Source organism: Lactuca virosa, chromosome 9, assembly GCF_052849685.1.
Source record: "Lactuca virosa cultivar CGN04683 chromosome 9, Lactuca_virosa_CGN04683_v6, whole genome shotgun sequence".
Classification (NCBI taxonomy): Eukaryota; Viridiplantae; Streptophyta; class Magnoliopsida; order Asterales; family Asteraceae; genus Lactuca; species Lactuca virosa.
In genome coordinates, this window is record NC_136434.1 from 267,086,377 (window position 1) to 267,108,856 (window position 22,480).

A 22,480-nucleotide genomic window follows, 5' to 3' on the forward strand; every position below is an offset into this window, starting at 1 on the left:
CGCCAAAGAAGCAGCTGATATTGACCTTGATACTCTCTTTAACCTTGCCCTTTCAGGTATTGATATGAATAAATGGGTACATAGTGCACACCAACTGTTTGATTTTTTGCCTCTTAGAACAAATATAATGAAATTGTTCACCTCGGTGTTTCAGTTATTGAAGGTTGCAGTCAGGTGCTTCAACCGATGGTTTGTCGTTTTCTCAACTATTGCTAGTGTGAAGATCATGTGGCCAAGAACAGAAGAGGAACACAAACGTCAAAAAAAAACTGTGGTTTTGTGGCTTTTATGAATCGTGCAGATGGACAAGCTGCAAAAGATGAAATGCAAGGTTAAATAAATTAAACCCTTTTAACTCTTAGTTTGTTTATATTTATACGTATATTAAGAAAATTAATGATGTTATTTATTGTTGCAGGGGTGATTGTTTATGATTATGAATTGAATATTGGGTGGGGAAAATCGGTTTCCCTAACTTCTCAATCACTCCCTGCTCCTCCTCCAGGACAAATGGCCATCAGGAGTAAAGAGGTATGTAATGTTTTCATATTTTATAAATTTAGTATTAGTGTAAAATGTAAATACATGTTTTAATGGTTGAAAACAGTATCTGATTAGAATATTCTTTTTGTTTTTGGTTTTGTTTTGCAGGGTGCCACTGTAATCTTGTCTGGTCCATCTGGTCCTCCTCTTACTTCTGTCCCAAGTCAGAATTCTGAGTTGGTAGGTTGACTTTTATATGTTTGTGTCATTCTTTTCATCATGTGTTTATGTATTGACATTTTTAACCTTGGTGCTTAGGTTATTATTCCCAATGTACCAGATGATAAAGGTCTTACTGGAAGTAGCTCAGATTTGAGATACGATTATGGAAAGTTGTATGCATTGGATGGAGCTACCCATGCGACATGTGAAGTATTGGCTGCATACTTGTTGAATAATTTACGGTTTGTTTTCTTTACCAGAGCATATGGTTCAGAGAGCCAAGTAATTTTGGTAAAAAAAAGTTCAATATAATTATTGAAATATGATTTTGTTCTTTCTACACAATCTTAATTTAAAAATAGCTACAACTAATTAATTAACTCATGCACTTACAAGCAAATAAAGACAACAGCTCACTGGGAAGTCGACGTCGATGTTGATCTTTTTCACGCAAGTTCTGGTGCTAATAGACTCGTCGGTGGACTTTTCAAGGGGAAAACACTTGTCTATTCAGATCTTAAACATGTTGTTTTAAGAATCTCGCCAAAATATACATCTGAAGAAGTAGATAGTGCGATTTTGGTTTCTTCCCACATAGACACTGTCTTCTCAGAGTAAGTTTCTTCCATTTATGATTTACCTCTTATTCTTTTAATCAACTTCAAAATGAAAATGGAGTCTTATTTTTATAAAGGGAAGGAGCTAGTGACTGTAGTTCTTGTGTGGCTGTTATGTTAGAGCTTGCTTGAGGAATCTCCCAATGGGCTCATGGTTTCAAGAACTCTGTTATTTTCTTGTTTAACATTGGGGAAGAAGAAGGCTTAAATGGAGCCCATAGCTTTATTACTCAGGTGTTTCTCTCTTACCCTTATTTTTAATCACGTGTTTAAGTTATAACTTAACTTATAAAATCTTTACAGCATCCATGGAGTTGTAGCATACATATGGCTATAGACTTGGAAGCCATGGGCGATGGTGGAGCATCTGCTATTTTTCAGGTCTTGTTTAATGAGATTCTTTTTTAAAAAATTTTAATTTTCTTAATTAATTTATCAATTGTCACTTAATTTTGACAGGCGGGTCCGAACCCATGGGCGATTGAGAACTATGCATTGGTAGCAAAATACCCCTCTGGTCAAATTCTTGCTCAGGTGATATTCCTTTTTTAAACTATATAAAATGTTAGTTTTCTTTTTATTTATTTTATCTCAAATTCATGATTTTTATGTTGGATTTTTATTTAGTGGTGCAGGATCTTTTTACATTAGGTGTCATACAATCTGCTACTGATTTTCAAGTTTACAAAGAGGTTGCTGGTCTTTCAGGTATTGACTTTGCTTATCCAGACAATACAGCTGTATATCACAGAAAGGTATTCTTGAATTTCAAATCATTATTATTATAAATAACTTCTCAAATATTATATCAAATTAAAAGTAATAAACTTTTGCAGAATGACAAGTTGAAACTTTTAAAACCGGGTTCCCTTCAACACCTTGGAGAAAACATGCTTGCTTTTCTTCTTCACTCTGCTTCATCTTCTCAACTCACTAAAATGGCATCCAATGACAGAAATCAACATGATCCCGCCATATATTTTGATATTTTGGTACATTTAATTTAACTTTAATCAATATTCAATAGTAATTGATTAAATTTTTATATATTAAATTTGATGTGATGATTCAGTGAACATACATGGTTGTATTTAAACAAAGTTTAGCCAACATGTTATGCAACTCAGTAATAATGCAATCCATGATGATATGGGGTACATCAGTTATGATGGGTGGCTCAACATCTGGAATCTCATTATCCTTATCATTTTTTATCATCCTGCTTATGTGGATATTCTCTTTAAGTTTCTCAATTGGTGTTGCCTTCATTCTACCCTTCATATCATCATCTCCAGTTCCCTTCAATTCAAATCCATGGGTAGTTGGAGGTTTATTCATTTCCCCTGCTTTCCTCGGGGCTTTGACTGGTCAACATATTGGTTATCTTATATTACAAAAATACATATCCAACAAAATTGGGCCAAATTAGAAGCTGAAAGGTGGTTATATAAAAGTGGTTTATTGCAATGGCTTATTATTCTTGTTGTGGGGCATTATTTTAAAGTTGGATCTTCCTATTTTGCCATTCTATGGCTTGTGTCCCCAGCTTTTGCTTGTAAGTGCATGAGTTAATTAATTAGCTGTAGCTATTTTTAAGTTAAGGTTGTTGCAGCCAGGGTGCAGAAAAATACTTCAGAAGATCAAAATTAAAGTGGCCAGATGGTGCGGTTTCTAGGGAGAGTATTAGAGCAGTGCGGTCTCTTTAATGTCGATATCTTCAAGTCGTCTTCACCATCAGACCACATTAGTTCTCCCCTTGTTAAACGTGTGGCTCGAAATGCTTCTCCCCCATGGTGCCAAGATGATAAAGATGGTCATTATGTGTTTGCACTTGGATATAATCTAACTTCCTGATGTAACTACCCTTCACCACCATCAAAGAAACTTCTTTTTATTGATTGCATAGTTGCTACTAATAGAATACAAATCAATAGGAAACAATAGTTTTTTACTCTTTATTTATAGACACTCATAAAACTTATGTTTGTTGACTTGTATTTTTGGATATATATATATATATATATATATATATATATATATATATATATATATATATGTTTGATACTAACTAATTCTTTTCTTCCTTTGTTTGATTGCGTGACTGGCAGATAAGATTTGGTTGGATTAGCTTTTTCCAGCATCCTACTTGAACAACATCCTGATCTCATCATTGTAGACTTCACTGTACCTAATGCTGTAAATGGTAAATGTGTAATTTTATGATATACAGAGATATCAAATCATTTACATGTTATCATATTGGTTTATTGAATTCACCATGTTATGTTATGTTATGCAGAGGAGCATCTTAATGTATCATCTCACATCTCCTGATGGAACGTAAGCTTTTTATTTTTGATTCATATTATAATCAACTAATTGATTTTGAATATTTCTCTATGAAAAATCTTAATTTATTGTTATTATTATTTGTAGAGTTTCATTCCAGTTTCAGCACAATGTTTGTGGGAGATCAATTTATGCAGAGGGTGCTATTGATGCTGCACTTTTTCTCGCTAAGAAGGTGCTAATTTTTATTTTTTTTAATAATCTTCATACCTTTAACTAATGTTAATTGCTAAAAAAAAAATTACAAAAAGTTTGTAACAAAATAATGGTAATTGATCCGGTAACTAGTATTCATGCTTTGTAAGTTTGACTCGGTCAAACTTGAGATTGGATCATTGGGTCTTGGAGGAAGAAAGGTGACAATTAAAGATCCGGTAACTAGTATTCGTGCTTTGTAAGTTATAATCTATCTAAATTTTTTTTAAAGTATTTAATAAAATGTAATAATATTGTGTCTCCTAATAATTTCTCCAGCCTTTGCTAATCCAATGTCGCTTGTTTAATGAGGGTTTTGCTGTAAAAGGCACTCTTCTTGTCAATGAGAGGGTAAAATTTATGATATTTCTTGCAACACTTATGCCATGATGACTCCTTGTCCAAAGTTGGTATTTATTCTAATTACAACACTTTGCTTTTTGAGATGCTTAATAATGAAAATTGAAATATACCATTTGATTAATTTAGGTGAAAGTATGTTGCATGTGATGTCTTGTTACTTGTTAGTTTACATTGAATCCTTTGTTTGAACTTGAGGAACAATTTTGCTGGTAATTCATTATAGAATTACATTTAGGGGGGATTCTCATTAATTTAATCATACATGAAAGAAGGTCATACATACATAGAATAGAATAGAAAGTGTTGCTTTTTTTTGTTTTAGAAAGAAGGTCATACATACATACATAGAACTGTTTTGTTTTATCTTATTCTTAATGTATAAATGGTTTTAGAAAGAAGGTCATACATATATACATAGAATAGAAAGTGTTGCTTGTTTTTTTTGGGGAAAGTAGAACTATTTCACTCTTTCATATTAACTTTTATAATCTACATGTGTATTAAATTTTAATATTTTATATATGGGTTGTGTTGAAGCTTGGATTCTTGGAAAAAGGTATGTTACTACATGTGTATTAAATTTTAATATTTTATAACATAGATTGATGATGCTTGAAGCCTTTCTGAATACTAATGTGTTGATGATGAAAATAGGTATCATGTGGAAACAGAAGCATAACAATAAGAAGTAGAAACAAGAAGGTGTTCCTCAATAGCAATGTAGTATTAGGTTATATAGTTAGGGAAAACCTCTTAATAACAATGTACAATCGGATCCCCTTAATACCAATGTATTACAATTTTTTGACATGATGTTATGGATGAATGATTGTTTTGGTATATATTTGTTTTCATATTTTTGTATTATGCGTAAATGAGAATCGTAAAGACGCGTCGTAAATGTATATCGTAAATGGTTGCTGAAGTTTATGACACACAAATGCGTGTCATATTCATTTATGACAGGGGATTTAATGATACGCAATGCGTGTCCTAAACGTGCGTCGTAAGGTTACGACACGCAAATGCGTGTCGTCTTCCTTTATGACAGGGGCTTCCTTGATACGCATTGCGCGTCGTAAATGCGTATCATAAATGCGCGTCGACGCGCAAAAGCATGTCGTCTCTCGTTATGACAGGTCCTTCCTTGACATGCATTTGCGCGTCGTCTGAGCGTTTTACGAAACGCATTGCGCGTCGTAAAAGGTTGTTTTTCTAGTAGTGAAAGGAAGCATTTTTCCTTTCACAACATTCATTTGAAACTCTCATGCATATTTCCTTTCACCACATTCATTTGAAACTCCCATGACTTTTCAATTTCTTTCTAATAATGATTATAAGTTGGTTAATAAGGTTAAATAAATATCAAACCTAAAGTGTAATCATATATAAACTAAATTTCAATATTAAAAAATATCTTTACTTCTACATATAAAGCTATGTTTTTTAACTTTTAACATATGATACTTAATTTAATTTTAATATATTGTTGGATGTAAACCATTATCATTTTAAAACTATAAATTTTGAACAATTTGTATAAAATACTTAAATTATTAATTTAAATATCATATCACATGGTGGACTTAAGTATAAATTTTAGTTTAACTTAAACAACCCAAAAAATATTTTGTAAATAATTAAAAGTGATAAATTGTAATGTCTTTCTAATCATGATTATAATTTGGTTAATAAGGTTAAATAAATATCAAACCTAAAGTGTAACCATAAATAAACTAAATTTCAATATTAAAATAATATCTTTACTTCTACTTATAAAGTTATGACTTTAACTTTTAACATATTATACTTAATTTATTAAATTCAATATGTTATTTTATGTAACCATTATGAGTTTAAAGTTAGAACTTTTGAACGGTTTGGACAAAATACTTAAATTGTTAATTTAAATATAATATTACAGTGTCAACTTAAATATAAATTCTAGTTCCATTTAAAAAACCCAATGAATATTTTGTGAATAGTTAAAAATGATAAATTGTAGTGCTAAATGCAAAATTAAATTGTAATCTCAATTTAACAAGAATATTTCCTAAATATATTTTCATAATCATTAAAAGTTTTCAAATAAGTAGCTTAAAATAACTTATAATAACAATAGTTAAAAATAACTCTATATAAATGATTATATTGTTACCTTTAAAATCAAAAAAACAATGTTTGATGTTTTAAATAATTATAATGATAGAAATTAAAACGTTAAACAAATGAATTTTAAAAAATTAATTAGCAATAACAACAACTATAAATAACATTAAACCATATATTATATTTAATTTTATTCATGAGTAACTCGCATGTAGAAGTCATTCAAACGATTGAGATTATGCAGTTATAATAGATGTATATATTATCATATAATTCAAAATAGTCAATATATTATATCAATTTAGTATACAAATTATTATATCAAATTTAACAACAATGTTATTGTTATATTTAAAAAAACATATATTTGTAAAGATTTCAACTACATAGGTCTTTCTGCGCAACGCGCAGGCATTCGCCTAGTAAAAGTCTAAACATAACAAAAGAGTAAAATTCATAAGTCATAACCCAATTCAAAACATAACCAAGTGTCAAATCACCTTCAAATGATTCTTAGTTTCACAAAAATATTCATCAATCTTGCATCTTCACGTTGCCACATTCATTTCCATATCCAATCTGAGCTCTAATTAGACGTACCAACTTCTTCCAATCCTATACAAATAGTATTAGCATTAAAAGGACAAAACATAACATGTCAAAATATTACAAAATATTAAAGATAAACAACTACCTTTATCAATTTCTTGTAGGTTTTCCCAATCTTGTTCAAAATCGATGAATTCTAATGTAATCATTATATAATTCATACGTAGAATCCATAATATATTTATTTTTCTCCTCCATCTTTTCTTTTCCATAACGATCCTCAAGTAGTATAACCAAATACTTTACTTTGTTCCTCGGGTCAAGAATCAAAGCAAAGTAGAGCAATAAATTCATTTTTCTATATCACCAAAATACTTATCAAACTTTACTCTCATTGCCAATGCAATATCACAAAGGCTAGCATCGGAAATAGCATCATCCAAGAGTATACGAATGGAATAAATATCTTCAATGCACGTGTTTGATGTCACATATGGTGTCCCGGAAATCCTTTCAGTAACATCACAAAATGGTTTTAAAAAATGACACAAATGCCTAACATGTTGCCAATCGCTCGGTGAAGGAATCGATAAACGCCCCTTTTCAATGTCGGAACGAAACTCATATTCCTCTAGATCGTATCTCTCAAAAGTTTTTTCATAAGCTTGGGCAATATTCAACATACGATAAGTAGAGTTCCAGCTTGTTGGAACATCTCTTACCAAGTGTTTCATTGTACCCGGATTAACAAGCTTAGCAAACTTGATGAATTTGCCAATTCTTGAAGGTGATTTCCTAATCCACTTTACTGCCCATCTAATTATCTCAACCGACTTATCAACCTTTTTAATACCATCTTGCACCACCAAGTTTAAAATGCGGGCAACACATCTCATGTGTGTCCATTTCCCATTTAAGAGACACTTGTTGGAATTTTCAAAGATTTTTTTAAAAAACTCAATTGCCACGTCATTAGCACTTGCGTTGTTAACGGAAATTGTGAAAACATTTTTTATTCCCCAATCTATTAAGCATTTCTCAACCACTAATCCAATATCAACCCCACGATGACTCTCTTGAGGACAAAAACTCAACACTTTTTTTTTTCAATTTCCATTCATTGTCTACAAAGTGGGCGATGAGACACATATAACTTGATTGTTGTGTAGAAGTCCAAGTATCGATGGTCAAACAAATTCTACCAACATTTTTTTAATAAAATCTCGAAGTTTTTCTTTTTCTTCTTGAAACAATTGGTAGGTATTGGTTGTACTTGTACTTCTACATGGAATTTTAAACATTGGTTGAGTAATACTATTGTAATATTTAAAGCCCGCACCTTCCACAAAACTAAATGGAAGTTCATCAACTACTAACATGTGTGCCAAAGCCTTCCTACTCTCTTTTTGATCAAATTTCCAAGATGTTAATTTGTTTTCATCACCAAAAGCTATTTGTGTTTGACCGGCATTTACTTTAGCCAAATAAGGCACACATTTGTTTAAATGAGTTAAAAGATTTTTGGTACCATACCCTTTGCCTAAACACCTCTATCGCCCGGAACCACAATGCGTACATTTCGATCTTTCAACTCCCTCTTTGTCAGTAAATCTTTCAAATTCACCCCAAACTTTGGATCTTGGTTTGTACTTTTTTGGTTGTGTCTCATTTACTACCGGAACTGAATCATTGGTTGGGCTTTCAAGGTTAATCGTCTCATCTTCAATATACTCATTCGTTTCAGACATCTACAAGTATATAAAAAAAGTTAATAAAATATAAACAAAAATAGTTAACAAAAAGAAAACAGACAATATCTAAATTCTAAATCATTTGACAGCTTTATACATCAAACATCTATACAAAGGAATTCAATTCCATTCCATTTCTTGTAACAGAAAGCAAAACAAATTTCAACTTATTTCCAGAACATATAGATCAAACATTTGAGAGTTTTATACATCAAACATTTATACATCAAACATCTATATTTTTTATTTTTCTGCAGCAAATCAACTAATATTTTTTATTTTTATAAACAGATTCAACAAACTAGACAACAAAGAAATCAAAACGAACATATTTTTTTGCATAGTTATTCCTAAGCTAAACAGAGTGTGAATCAAACCAACATATTTTAAACTGTGATTAACAACAACACAACAAAGAAATCAAAGAGGATGCAAAATTTTTAACCTGTGATTGTGATTGCATACTCGAACCGTCTTTTGATCGATCAAGGTTCAAGGAGTCTGGGAATTTTCAGTGTGATCAGATGGAGAGGGAAGCGCCACAGGTGGAAGCAATTAGCGGTTGTCGACAGGTCATAACTTCTTCGTTATAAGTCGGATTTCGGTGTTCTTTATATCTCCGAAATCCTTTTCACGACCACTACAACTTTGTTCATAGATATTGGGTCTTTATATTATTTTATTTTTGACGCTTATTTTTATTCTTAATTTATCACATCGTTAATAGCAAGTTTAATGCACATAGAATCACATAAATCACATGATACTCAAATAATTCCTCTTTATTACTTCAAAATAGGTTACAATTGTTGATCCTAACTATTACATCATCTTACTAATGCTTACCTAGAAACACGGGCGTTACAACACGAGCCCATCCATCTGCTTTCTCCCTACTAAAAATGTTTTTCATTGTATGCATGTTCCATTGCGGCTGCGACTGACCATTCCTTCTTACTCACCCGAATGAGTTGTTCTGGGTTGTGGTTTATGGTTCCAATGTCATCGGATTAAAAATTATTCAGATAATACCAAGATCAACTCTGACCATGCTGATTAACTATGATCAGGTTCTATGGTTCTGTCCATTCTTTTTATTTTTAGGATAGTTCATCCCAAGTTCATTTTAGTCTTATCTTACTTAAGGACAAGTAAGGTTCAAACTTAGGGTGATTTGATAGTTTCATTTTATTTACTTCTTTTAATAATTTATTTTAGCATATTTCGTTCATAATTTAGCTAATCTTCATGCATATTTTCCTTTTTGTTATTTTATGAATATTTCGGGTTCTTTCTAGTTTCTTGAGCGTAATTGCATATTTGAAGGAGACCAACGGAGTGGGATCTTTGGGAGGCAAATGGACTTGGAGTATAATGAAGAATCATGAGCTAAAAGAGTTATGGAGATGATACAATCCTTGGGGCTGTTGATATTTGGATGGAGCATTGAAGAAGATGGACTTGTGCTTAAAAGAAAAATGAAGGAACATTTGTGCATTCAAGATTAACATGATCGGGAGAGTACACGAGATTTAGATGATTTGGAGAAGACAAATTGGGTTTAATTTAAGAAAACTTAAAGATTTGTAGGCTACTAGCTGATGGGAAGCAATCTAGGCGAGTGGGCAAAGGCCTCACACCCCCAAACCGGAACGACGGAATCGTTCGGGGGCGGAGGACGTCATATGTAGTATCATAACACATGCATCATAGTAATCAAAGTAACAAACAACCATTTCATTAATATTAAAGTGTTTACAAAGTATGTGATTCACCAAAGATTGACTCCAAAAGTAAATAACAAAACAAGACATGAAGCTACTATACTTCATCTTCTGAATCCCAGTGCGCGTACCTGTCTACTAGTTTCCTGAGAATACAAGTTATTTTGAAAGATTAGATCAGCATTTAAGTTGGTGAGTTCATAAGTATTTTAGTTATGAAAAGTAAACTGTAAGTTCTTTAGAAAAGTTCGCCTGTTCCTCCAGAAAATCCTATATTTCCTGATGTGATGATTGATAAGTAAAAATGACTCTACAATTCCTTCTATGAGTACTAATGTATACAAGCTATATATAATTTAGAGTAAATAGACAATCGATTGGGTGAATCTGCCCTAAGCCCACAACCAAACAAGGAACAACGAATGAGATGGAAGTCACACATCCCATTGTTTGTTAGATCTTCATTTTATATAACCCGGGCGTATTCATTTGGTACTTACGGAGTTAACTGTAATAGTTCTTTATATTTGATGAAAACATTATTTAAGAAAATCATATATTTCCTTTAGTAAAAATGGTAACCACAATAGTTCCTTCTATAATCACTTAGTTTATACTAGCTATATATAATCTAATATCGAACGGACAGTTAAATGTGTGAATCTGCCCTAAGCCCACAACCAACCAAGGAAGAGGAAGTAAGGCAGAAAACACACATCCAATTGCCTGTCAGATATTAATTATATATAACCCTGATGTATAAACTAAGGTATTTTAGAATTAACCACTAAAGGTCCTTTAAGTTATACTGGTTTAATAATGCGTATCAAACCCTTTTACGGATGAGTTTCTAGTTTAGCCTACTTAATGTTCTATCTAAAAAGTATGTTTTTATACTAGAAAATGGTATACTGAATTTGTATGCTATGACATGGCCCATACCTGTTACTCCCTATGATTACTTGGTGTATACAGGATATATATATATATATATATATATATATATATATATATATATATATATATATATATATATATATATATATATATATATATATATATATATATAGCTAAGATCGAATAGATAGTAGACTGTGTGAATCTGCTCTAAGCCCACAACCAAACAAGGAACAGGAAATGAAGCGGAAAGCACACATCCAACTGCTTGTCGGATCCATTTAATATATATCCCTAATGTATCCACTAAGGAATCATAAAGTTAGCATTATAGGTCCCCTTCTAACTGAATGTACCAACACCCGACTGTTCTGTTTGTTTGTCTTTTTGTAATAATGTATGTTTTCCCAAGTTTAAGGCTATCTTTACTAGAAAATAGTTTGCATTACCTTTTATGTGAGAATATCACTATATGAATGTAATGCGAAAATGAAAGTATTTAGTAATGTTGTATAAAGTAACTACTGAAGCACTAACTACCTTAAAACCAATTTGTTTAATTAAGGTAAAATGTGATGAGGTTATAACCATGCTTGATTTGACTAGTATGAAACACGACGCTCCAAAGACGTCGAAAATGGTCTGACATTTGTCACCCGTAGACCAGCAGGTCCCACTGTAGCTAGCAGCAAGGTGTGGGATGTCAATCCCATATACATCTATACACACACTCACGCTCTCCTTCCAGGAGACTCTGGTTACAAAACGCGACATAACAAGTATATTAATAAGCCGTGAAGTAGTGGTTTCACATTATTGTTATCTTGTTCTTGTAAAAGTATGTATGTTCCTTTCTGTTCTTGTTATAGTATGTTCCTTTCTGTTCTTGTTATAGTATGATCTAAACCCCTAAACTATACCTATTATAGTTTACTAGTATGTTTGTTTTGAACTGTTACTGACTTGAAGAAAAGACTCAATTATCTACTGAATTAAGCATGTACCTTAAAAACGGAGTTTTATAAACAACAAACTAACATCTTTTTAAAAGAATTGTTGAATTTATTTGATCACTTACAAAAGCATAAGAAATCTTTTAATGTGATGGTTATCACAGGTAAATATTTACACAATATCACTGTGTTTAACTTGTATTCCCCCCTTAAAAGCATTTAAAACATTTAAAAGATTGATTACAGGGGTATGAACTCACCTTATGTGGGTGATTCAAATGAAGATTCGAATAAGGATGATAAGTTCCACGAATGAAGTCCCGAGGCACAAACGAGTCCTAAATGACATATATTGCTACATATATGTATATAATTAGTGTATATAACAACTAACATGTAAGGGAAACAACTTTAGGAACTAGGAAACTCTTGCAATGAAGTGTTACAATCACATATGATTGAATGAAGGGAGTTCACGACCACACAAGGAAGTGTTCACGACCTTAGAAGGGTTCACGGCCAAGAACACATGATGTGTTCACGGCCATGGATGAAGGGTTCACAGCCAAACCATGATCATATGAAGGGTTCACGGCGCAATGAATGGTTCACGGTCGTGAACTCTTGAAGAATCATGAAAAAGAGGTGTTTGTTTCATGGGGATGCTAGTGTTTCTAATGGACAAAAAGAAGATGAATGAGATACTTACTTATTGGAAGCCTTTAAGGTGTTCACGGCCCAAGAACTAGTATGTGTTATTGGTGTTCTTGGTATATGATACTTGAGAGAGAAAGGGGTTGTTTGCGGCCAAGAAAAGAAGAAATGAGTAATAAATGAAAGAAAGGCACTTATATGGGAGGGGTTCACGGCCCCACTTGGGTTCACGGCCGTGAACACCCTTTGATGGGTTTTCTGGTTCGATTTCATTCCTCTAATCCTAAGCTAACACTTCTCAACATCCAATCCTTAAGTGTACTTAAGTGTACTAGGCTTAGAACTCATTAAAACGACCCTTTACAAGGCTAAAAGGTAACAGAAACAAGTCTCACTTTTGATTGATTGAATTGACTTTACAAGATAGAAATTTACGGGTTGTCACATCATCTCCCCGTTAGATGGAACTTCGTCCGAAATTAGCTTTCTTAGCAGTACTCCTGGGGTCGTGCTGCTCTAAATGGCAGAATACCCACTCGTAGACCTGAGCAACTCTGCCCTGAAGGTCATGATAGAATTTTATACTTGGTCCATCTATCATCACCTCGTGTATACAAGTCGTATATAATTAAGATTAGTAAGACGGTCGGATGTGCGACTCAACCCCAGGTCCACAACCAAACAAGGAACAAGAGATAGGGCGGAAACACACATACTAAATCAGCATAATCATAATTATATAACACCCTCGCGTATACACTTAATAGTGATAGGTGGGTTGTATTCGTCCTTAGCCTCTGTGCTTGAGCTTGATCTGTTGGACGAGTGGTAGTTCGGAAAGGTCTGTTGAGTATACGATGGTAAGGTTTCGGAGGGCAAGGTACTCCTCGCATAAGTACTTCGGGGTTTAGAAGACAAGAGACAATACTGAGGTCTGGGTCGGGTTGTCGTTACGAATGACGAAGGTTTCATTAATTTGTCGATTAAGGCGATGGGTTTTCGAAACACATGAACTTGGTATGGAGAGGAACACGCCAATCCATGACGAATGATGACAATGAACTCTTTATAGAAACAAATGTTAGGCCGATTTGAAAGAAACGTTTGTTATACGATGGTGTATCCCAAGTGTGCTCGACAATGTATTTTGTGAAGACTTTCTAGTGCTTTCAGTTTTCTCCTTGATATTACCACTGCCACAAATCATAACGCGATGAGCGAGTACTAACAGTGAAAGTGCTTTGATAACTAGTGTCGATACTTTATATTATGATCCTCCTTGGTACCTCTATGATCGCCTGGCATATACAAGTTACGTATAATTAAGATGAATAAGACGGTAGACTGAGTGACTCTGCCCTAAATCCACAACCAAACAAGAACATGAATTAAGGCGGAATCACTCACTCTAAGTCTGCAAAATCTTAGCTATGCACAACCCTGATGTACATACTAAGCCATCATAGCTTACCTGTACGGATCTTTAGTTCTCTTATGTATGTTGTGACTTGTTCAGACGAGTGAGTTATTATAATTACTTTTAATATCCCCAGTTTTAATCTTATATTAAATATAAATTAAAATTTTAAAGTAATTGTTTTATTTCGAAGACGTACCGCTGTTTGCTGGTGATTCCGGGGCAGCTTCTCCTGCGGTGATCATTAGAATTCGTCCATTCGCGCCTGATTTCTTCGTTATTGGGCAGTCCCTCTTGTAGTGCCCTGTCTCACCACAACCATAGCAGGCCTGGTTTACTTCTACTCCGGGGACTTGGGAGATCGGTTGTACCGACGCCCTGCAGAAACGGGCAGTGTGCCCCTTCCTGCGGCAATTCAGGCACTGCATCTCTCGGCAAGCTCCGGTATGGTGGTAGTTACACTTACCACACTTTGGGAGAGTTCCAGTATTTCGACTGACAGATGCTGGAGTGGCAGGTGTTGTGGCGGCGTATACAGTAACCATTTGTTGCTCCTGCGGGGGTTCCTATGTTGTTCGCTCCTTTCTCTTTTTCCCAGACTTTCGTTTATAGCCCCCTCCTCTGATGGCTCAGGTACGGGGACCACCACGTCATGGCGGAATCCATGGTCAATGAGTCGCTGGGCCAGGCGTTTGACGCTATCGAAGGTTGTTGGATTAGAAGTACATCCCCCTGAATCGGGGTAGATAACCCCCAGATTTACTTTTCTATCTTCTTACTCCCCGGGGTAACCATCCCGGGGCATAGTGCTGCCAGGTCGCTAAACCTGTCAGTCTAGCCCACTATGTCTGAGCTGACCATGGTATGATCCCATAGCTCTTGTTCCAGCTTTTGAACTTCGCCTCTTCGGCAGTATTCTTCTAATATCATCTCTTTTAGGTTGTCCCAACCTACCGAGTTAGCCACTGATAGGGTCAGTGACTTAACATGGCTATTCCACCATGTTAGGGCTCTGTCGAAGAAGGTGCAGGCAGCAAACTTCACTTTGCTCCCTTCTGGGCACAGACAGATTTCGAAGACCGAATCTGTTTTCTCAAACCATCGCCTCAAAGCAATGACTCCCCCATTTCCATTAAAGGATTTGGGTTTGCAGTTCATGAATTCTTTATACGAACACTCCCGTGGGTGTCCGTGGGTAACTCCGATGTTAGTTAAGTGGGTACCGCTACCAGATCCACTGGTACTACTTGCGCGAATGTGAGTTATAGCAGTTGTTACTGCGGCTGTTATCGCTGCTTCGAGAGCAGCAGGATCGAATTGTGGTGATGGATTCTCTGTTGTGATATTGGCTACACGCCTTACAGGTCTACCACGAGGCATCTTTTGCTAAAAAGAATACAAATATGAGACGAAAATAAGTCTATAGCATTGGTTATAAACCGAAAGCTGAATGAAAAAGTTATCCTAGTTTTGAGTGTATCTGGTTCTGACTTTCATAGGGTTCTGGAAAACAGTTCATAATGGGAGTCTATATAAAATAAACTTTATGAATCAGAAGTGGCTATCCTCGAATGAATCTCTGTGAATTGAATATCCATTACTGGCTGCACGAAAAAGAAATAATCCTAACACATAGTGTGAGTAGTGTATTCACTAGCTCACTAAGTCAATTAAGGTTATTATTTATTAGTGTGACGCACAGGACGTTTTGGTTTCTTCGGCTGATCCCTCCTTGGAAAACTCCTCTTAAATCTCTTTTTTTTTCTCCTTGACTCCTCTGCTGACTACTATGATGGAGTGGTTACATCTATCTGGGTTTGTCGTGCGAGAATGGAAGTGTCTAATGAATCTATGAGATTAAGTGGAACATTATGGGGTGATCCTTACCGGGTCCTCCTATAATTGCGCAATGTATACAAGTTGTATATAATTTAAGATCAAATAGACCTTCGAATAAGTGATCCCACTCTAAAACCACAACCAAACAAGGAACAGGAAGTAGAGCATAGATCACAAATTCTAAGTCTATAAAATCTAAATTATATAAAACCTTGGGAGTATACACTCCGGAATTATAGTGTAACATCCAAAATTCTGGTATGTCTTGAAACCCTAAGGAATGATAATTTTTGCATAAATGGTCCCTTAAGTACGCTGGGCGTACTTAAGTGTACGCTTAGCATACTGCATGGAAATGGCCGCGGAGGAATCAGGGTACGCGGGGCATACCTTGAGTTACGCGGGGCGTATGCGCCAGGGACGCAAACCCTAAATTTTCGGACTTGAGGCCTATTTAAACACCTTTAAGTCCCTTGGACTAAACCCTAGAGAGCCTCCACAGCCTTAGAGCGTCCATATACTCCTGGAAACCTTGTGAGATCATTCTTGAACCTTATAGAGTGTATTTGTGGCCTTTTAGTGTGTACTGTAAGAAGAAGGGGTGGTCAAGCAAGCTTGGATCAAGTGGGTGCTTCAAGATCCTGCACCAAAATCATCTTACAAAGCTTCTGGAGTTAAAAAGCTTGCATCTTTCCTTTCTAATCTCTAGATAAAGCTAGGGTTTTGGTGGTTTGTCCCTTTGATGAACTTTGGACCTCTTTTGTTGAGCTAAGCCTCCCCATTTGTTATGAAAGGCAGATCTGAGGTCCCCTAGTCATTTAGAAGCATAAAAATGGAAGCTTGATGAGAGATTTGACCTCATGAATGGGTAAAAGACCTTGGAAAGATCTTAATGGAGTAGTTGGGTGTGTGTGAGGCATGCAAGGGCATAAAGTTGCCAACTTTATGCCTTAGGACATCTTTTCAGACTTAGATCTAGCTTCTGGACGTGAAGGATTCGAGCATTAAGCACTTAATGGAAAAAGTGCTTAAAATGGTTGTACGTTGGGCGTAACTGGCTTTACGCAATGCGTAGTCCCTAAACCTTCAGTACGCTGCGCGTACCAGGGTGGTACGCTGGGCGTACGCAGCTCAGTTAGACCCTAAGTTGTTTTGGGCATTGAGCTTCATTTGGTTGTTGGGCTTGATTGGATTCTGTGAGTTAGAGGCCTTTTTCATCTGTTTGGGCTGTGGACTTATCGATTGGGCCTTATTGGGCCAAGGGGTCCATTAAGGATATTGGACTTGGACTTTGGGGCCCATTTGCAAGATAAGGGTAATTAGGCTTTGGGGGTAGAGTTTGAAGGTTGGGCCTTTCCTTGGGTAATTTAGGGTCTTATCATTAATTATATTATTATTGTTTTTATTCAGTTCGGGAGGTTGCAGATTATTAGGAGGTCAATATTCGTATTCATCGGACGAAGGTGAGTCTTCTCACCATACCTATGGGTCTACGGCACCAAGGCCGGCCCATTATGTGAACATGTTATGTGCGTGCTATTCATTTATGAATTGATATGTTATGTGGTATTATGTTGGTATGGAAGACCCTGGGGGGGGGGGGGCCCATGGCATTGGATATAAGACCATGTGGGGTAGCTCATGGCATTCCTAGGTAAAGACCATGTGGGGTAGCCCATGGCATTGGATGTAAGACCATGTGGGGTAGCCCATGGCAGTCCTAGGTCAAGACCATGTGGGGTAGCCCATGGCATTCTTACTTGTTTATGTATGTATGGCTTATGTGGTATCTGTAGCTTTATAGCTACTATGATATGTGTTAGGTGGATTGTATGTGGGGTATGCTCTGGGGAACTCACTAAGCATTTCGCTTACAGGTTGTTGATTTGTTTCAGGTACTTATGAGCCCAAGGGCAAGGGCAAGGCGTGATGACGTGGCATGCACTCTATCTCTCTTTTAGTGTGTTTGGGACCCTCTGATGTTTCAAAAAGGAAACAATGATGTAATAAATGTTGATTTGAAAACAAATGCTTTGGGAATTTATGATTTATGAGATTGGCTTCGATTAACCGAAAATGAAAATTTTCTTTGTAAAAATGGGTTGTTACATATAGACCTACCAGAAGGGTCTTTTAAATTTTCACATAAGTTATTTATAGTGCCTAAAATACTCCTATAGTATTTTAATGTAATGAACTTGGTATGTTTTAAACTTGTTGTTGTCTTATAGTATCATAAAATACTCCCATAGTATTTTTAACTTTATGTTCTGATCTAGAAATCCTCCGTATATAGAGTTAGGTAAGTTTTAAGACTGTTGCAACACCACATTACTCCCAAACACATGTTGGTAATATCTCAAATGAATATAGTTGATCAGGCTATATTGATCCCAAATATGATTACATAACTGTCCAGGTTTTACCGCAATGTCCAACCTTTAAATACTTCTGTTATGTTCTTCTTGTGATACTTGTTCTAGTATGTATATATGTATTCAGGTACGTATACATTTATAAGAATATTGTTATATTTTAAATATATACTTTTAGTCAGAGCACTTCGGTCCCATTGCATTTATATTTGTATATCTTTTATAGGTTGATATACTTAGTTCACTATAAACAATGCTCTGATACCAATCTGTCACACCCCCAAATCGGAAAGTGTGGAAGCGTTCGGGGGTGGAGGACGTCATATGTAGTATCACAACACATGCATCATAGTAATCAAAGTAACAAACAACCATTACATTAATATTAAAGAGTTTACAAATTATGTGATTCACAAAAGATTGACTCCAAAAGTAAATAACAAAACAAGACATGAAGCTACTATACTCCATCTTGTGAATCCCAATGCGCGTACCTGTCTACTATTTTCCTGAGAATACAAGTTATTTTCAAAGAGTAGATCAGCATTTAAGTTGGTGAGTTCATAAGTATTTTAGTTATGAAAAGTAAACTATAAGTTCTTTAGAAAAGTTCGCCTGTTCCTCCAGAAAATCCTATATTTCCTGATGTGATGATTGATAAGTAAAAATGACTCTACAATTCCTTCTATGAGTACTAATGTATACAAGCTATATATAATTTAGAGTAAATAGACAATCGATTGGGTGAATCTGCCCTAAGCCCACAACCAAACAAGGAACAACGAATGAGATGGAAGTCACACATCCCATTGTTTGTTAGATCTTCATTTTATATAACCCGGGCGTATTCATTTGGTACTTACGGAGTTAACTGTAATAGTTCTTTATATTTGATGAAAACATTATTTAAGAAAATCATATATTTCCTTTAGTAAAAATGGTAACCACAATAGTTCCTTCTATAATCACTTAGTTTATACTAGCTATATATAATCTAATATCGAACGGACAGTTAAATGTGTGAATCTGCCCTAAGCCCACAACCAACCAAGGAATAGGAAGTAAGGCAGAAAACACACATCCAATTGCCTGTCAGATATTAATTATATATAACCTTGATGTATAAACGAAGGTATTATAGAATTAACCAGTAAAGGTCCTTTAAGTTATACTGGTTTAATAATGTGTATCAAACCCTTTTACGGATGAGTTTCTAGTTTAGCCTACTTAATGTTCTATCTGAAAAGTATGTTTTTGTACTAGAAAACGGTATACTGAATTTGTATGCTATGACATGGCCCATACCTGTTACTCCCTATGATTACTTGGTGTATACAGGATATATATATATATATATATATATATATATATATATATATATATATATATATATATATATATATATATATATATATATATATATATATATATATATATATATATATATATATATATATATATATATATATAGCTAAGATCGAATAGATAGTAGACTGTGTGAATCTGCTCTAAGCCCACAACCAAACAAGGAACAGGAAATGAAGCGGAAAGCACACATCCTACTGCCTGTCGGATCCTATTAATATATATCCCTAATGTATCCACTAAGGAATCATAAAGTTAGCATTATAGGCCCTCTTCTAACTGAATGTACCAAGACCCGACTGTTCTGTTTGTTTGTTTTTTTCTTAATAATGTATGTTTTCCCAAGTTTAAGGCTATCTTTACTAGAAAATAGTTTGCATTACCTTTTATGTGAGAATATCACTATATGAATGTAATGGGAAAATGAAAGTATTCAGTAATGTTCTATAAAGTAACTACTGAAGCGCTAACTACCTTAAAACCAATTTGTTTAATTAAGGTAAAATGTGATGAGGTTATAACCATGCTTGATTTGACTAGTATGAAACACGACGCTCCAAAGACGTCAATAATGGTATGACATTTATCACCCATAGACCTGCAGGTCCCACTGTAGCTAGCAGCAAGGTGTGGGATGTCAATCCCATATACATCTATACACAAACTCACGCTCTCCCTCCAGAGACTCTGGTTACAAAACGCGACATAACAAGTATATTGATAAGCCGTGAAGTAGTGGTTTCACATTATTGTTATATTGTTCTTGTAAAAGTATGTATGTTCCTTTCTGTTCTTGTTATAGTATGTTCCTTTCTGTTCTTGTTATAGTATGATCTGAACCCCAAAACTATACCTATTATAGTTTACTAGTATGTTTGTTTTGAACTGTTACTGACTTGAAGAAAATACTCAATTATCTACTGAATTAAGCATGTACCTTAAAAACGGAGTTTTATAAACAACAAACTAACATCTTTTTAAAAGAGTTGTTGAATTTATTTGATCACTTACAAAAGCATAAGAAATCTTTTAATGTGATGGTTATCACAGGTAAATATTTACACAATATCACTGTGTTTAACTTGTATTTCCCCCTTAAAAGCATTTAAAACATTTAAAAGATTGATTATAGGGGTATGAACTCACCTTATGTGGGTGATTCAAATAAGGATGATAAGTTCCACGAATGAAGTCCCGAGGCACAAACGAATCCTAAATGACATATATTGATACATATATGTATATAATTAGTGTATATAACAACTAACATGTAAGGGAAACAACCTTAGGAACTAGTAAACTCTTGCAATGAAGTGTTATAATCACATATGATTGAATGAAGGGAGTTCACAGCCACACAAGGAAGTGTTCACGGCCTTAGAAGGGTTCACGGCCAAACCATGATCATATGAAGGGTTCACGGCCCAATGAAGGGTTCACGGCCGTGAACTCTTGAAGAATCATGCCAAAGAGGTGTTTGTTTCATGGGGATGCTAGTGTTTCTAATGGACAAAAAGAAGATGAATGGGATACTTACTTATTGGAAGCCTTTAAGGTGTTCACGGCCCAAGAACTAGTATGTGTTCTTGGTGTTCTTGGTATATGATACTTGAGAGAGAAAGGGGTTGTTTGTGGCCAAGAAAAGAAGAAATGAGGAATAAATGAAAGAAAGGTACTTATATGGGAGGGGTTCACGGCCACACTTGGGTTCACGGCCGTGAACACCCTTTGATGGGTTTTCTGGTTCGATTTCATTCCTCTAATCCTAAGCTAACACTTCTCAACATCCAATCCTTAAGTGTACTTAAGTGTACTAGGCTTAGAACTCATTAAAATGACCCTTGACAAGGCTAAAAGGTAACAGAAACAAGTCTCACTTTTGATTGATTGAATTGACTTTACAAGATAGAAATTTACGGGTTGTCACAGTGCAGGCTTAAGAAATGAAATTGGCCCATTCATGACCATGTCACGTGACCCACGTTAGAAAATAGGCTAAAACCTACGCGGCCTGCGTGGCTTCCGGCATGGGCATTTTCATGATTTTGCTTTTAGTTTCTATTTGAGGAAGTTTGGTGGGAGTCTTTTGACACTTCTTTACATCCGAATTTGAGGCTTTTCTCTGTAGAATTTGAAGGGCTTGGGGAGCTTGAAGACTTGAAGAAACATCATTTTTTACTCCTTGATTCTAGCTAAATGTTTGGTACAATCTATCTTTATTTTGTTTTCTTGAGTTTAGCCATGCTAGGCTAAACTAATATTGGTTGATTGTGGTGAAATCACTTGAATGTTGAAGAACTCCATGAACTTGTTCTTGAATCTTTATGAGAATGTTTTATGTTTTAACATCGTCTTGCTACTTGTATATTTTTATTCATGAGTTTAAATATCTTTATAGTGATTAGCTGGCTAATTTATTGATTAATTAATGGATCCTCAAATTAGCAAGCAACAAATGGTTATTGTGTTAGTTTTTACTTCACACAATCACAAAAACATTTTCTCCAATACGGTAGTGAAAGCATTTGACTCCTCTTGTATTTAGTGACTTTTTGGTTCTTAATGCTAGTTTATTTTCACTAATTACATGCTTAATGGAAATTATGACTTTAACTAAG

General features: G+C 34.8%; 1 long non-coding RNA gene and 1 pseudogene across 1 annotated transcript; both read left to right on the forward strand.

The window, feature by feature from the left end:
* The first annotated feature begins 228 nt into the window (after positions 1–228).
* Positions 229–714, forward strand: LOC145136798 (uncharacterized). Its single transcript, XR_013720716.1, has 3 exons — positions 229–331; positions 419–531; positions 652–714. It is a non-coding gene; the product is annotated as an uncharacterized LOC145136798 (long non-coding RNA).
* Positions 715–739: 25 nt separating this feature from the next.
* On the forward strand, positions 740–4,921 carry LOC145140520 (uncharacterized; annotated as a pseudogene).
* Positions 4,922–22,480: the final 17,559 nt, after the last annotated feature.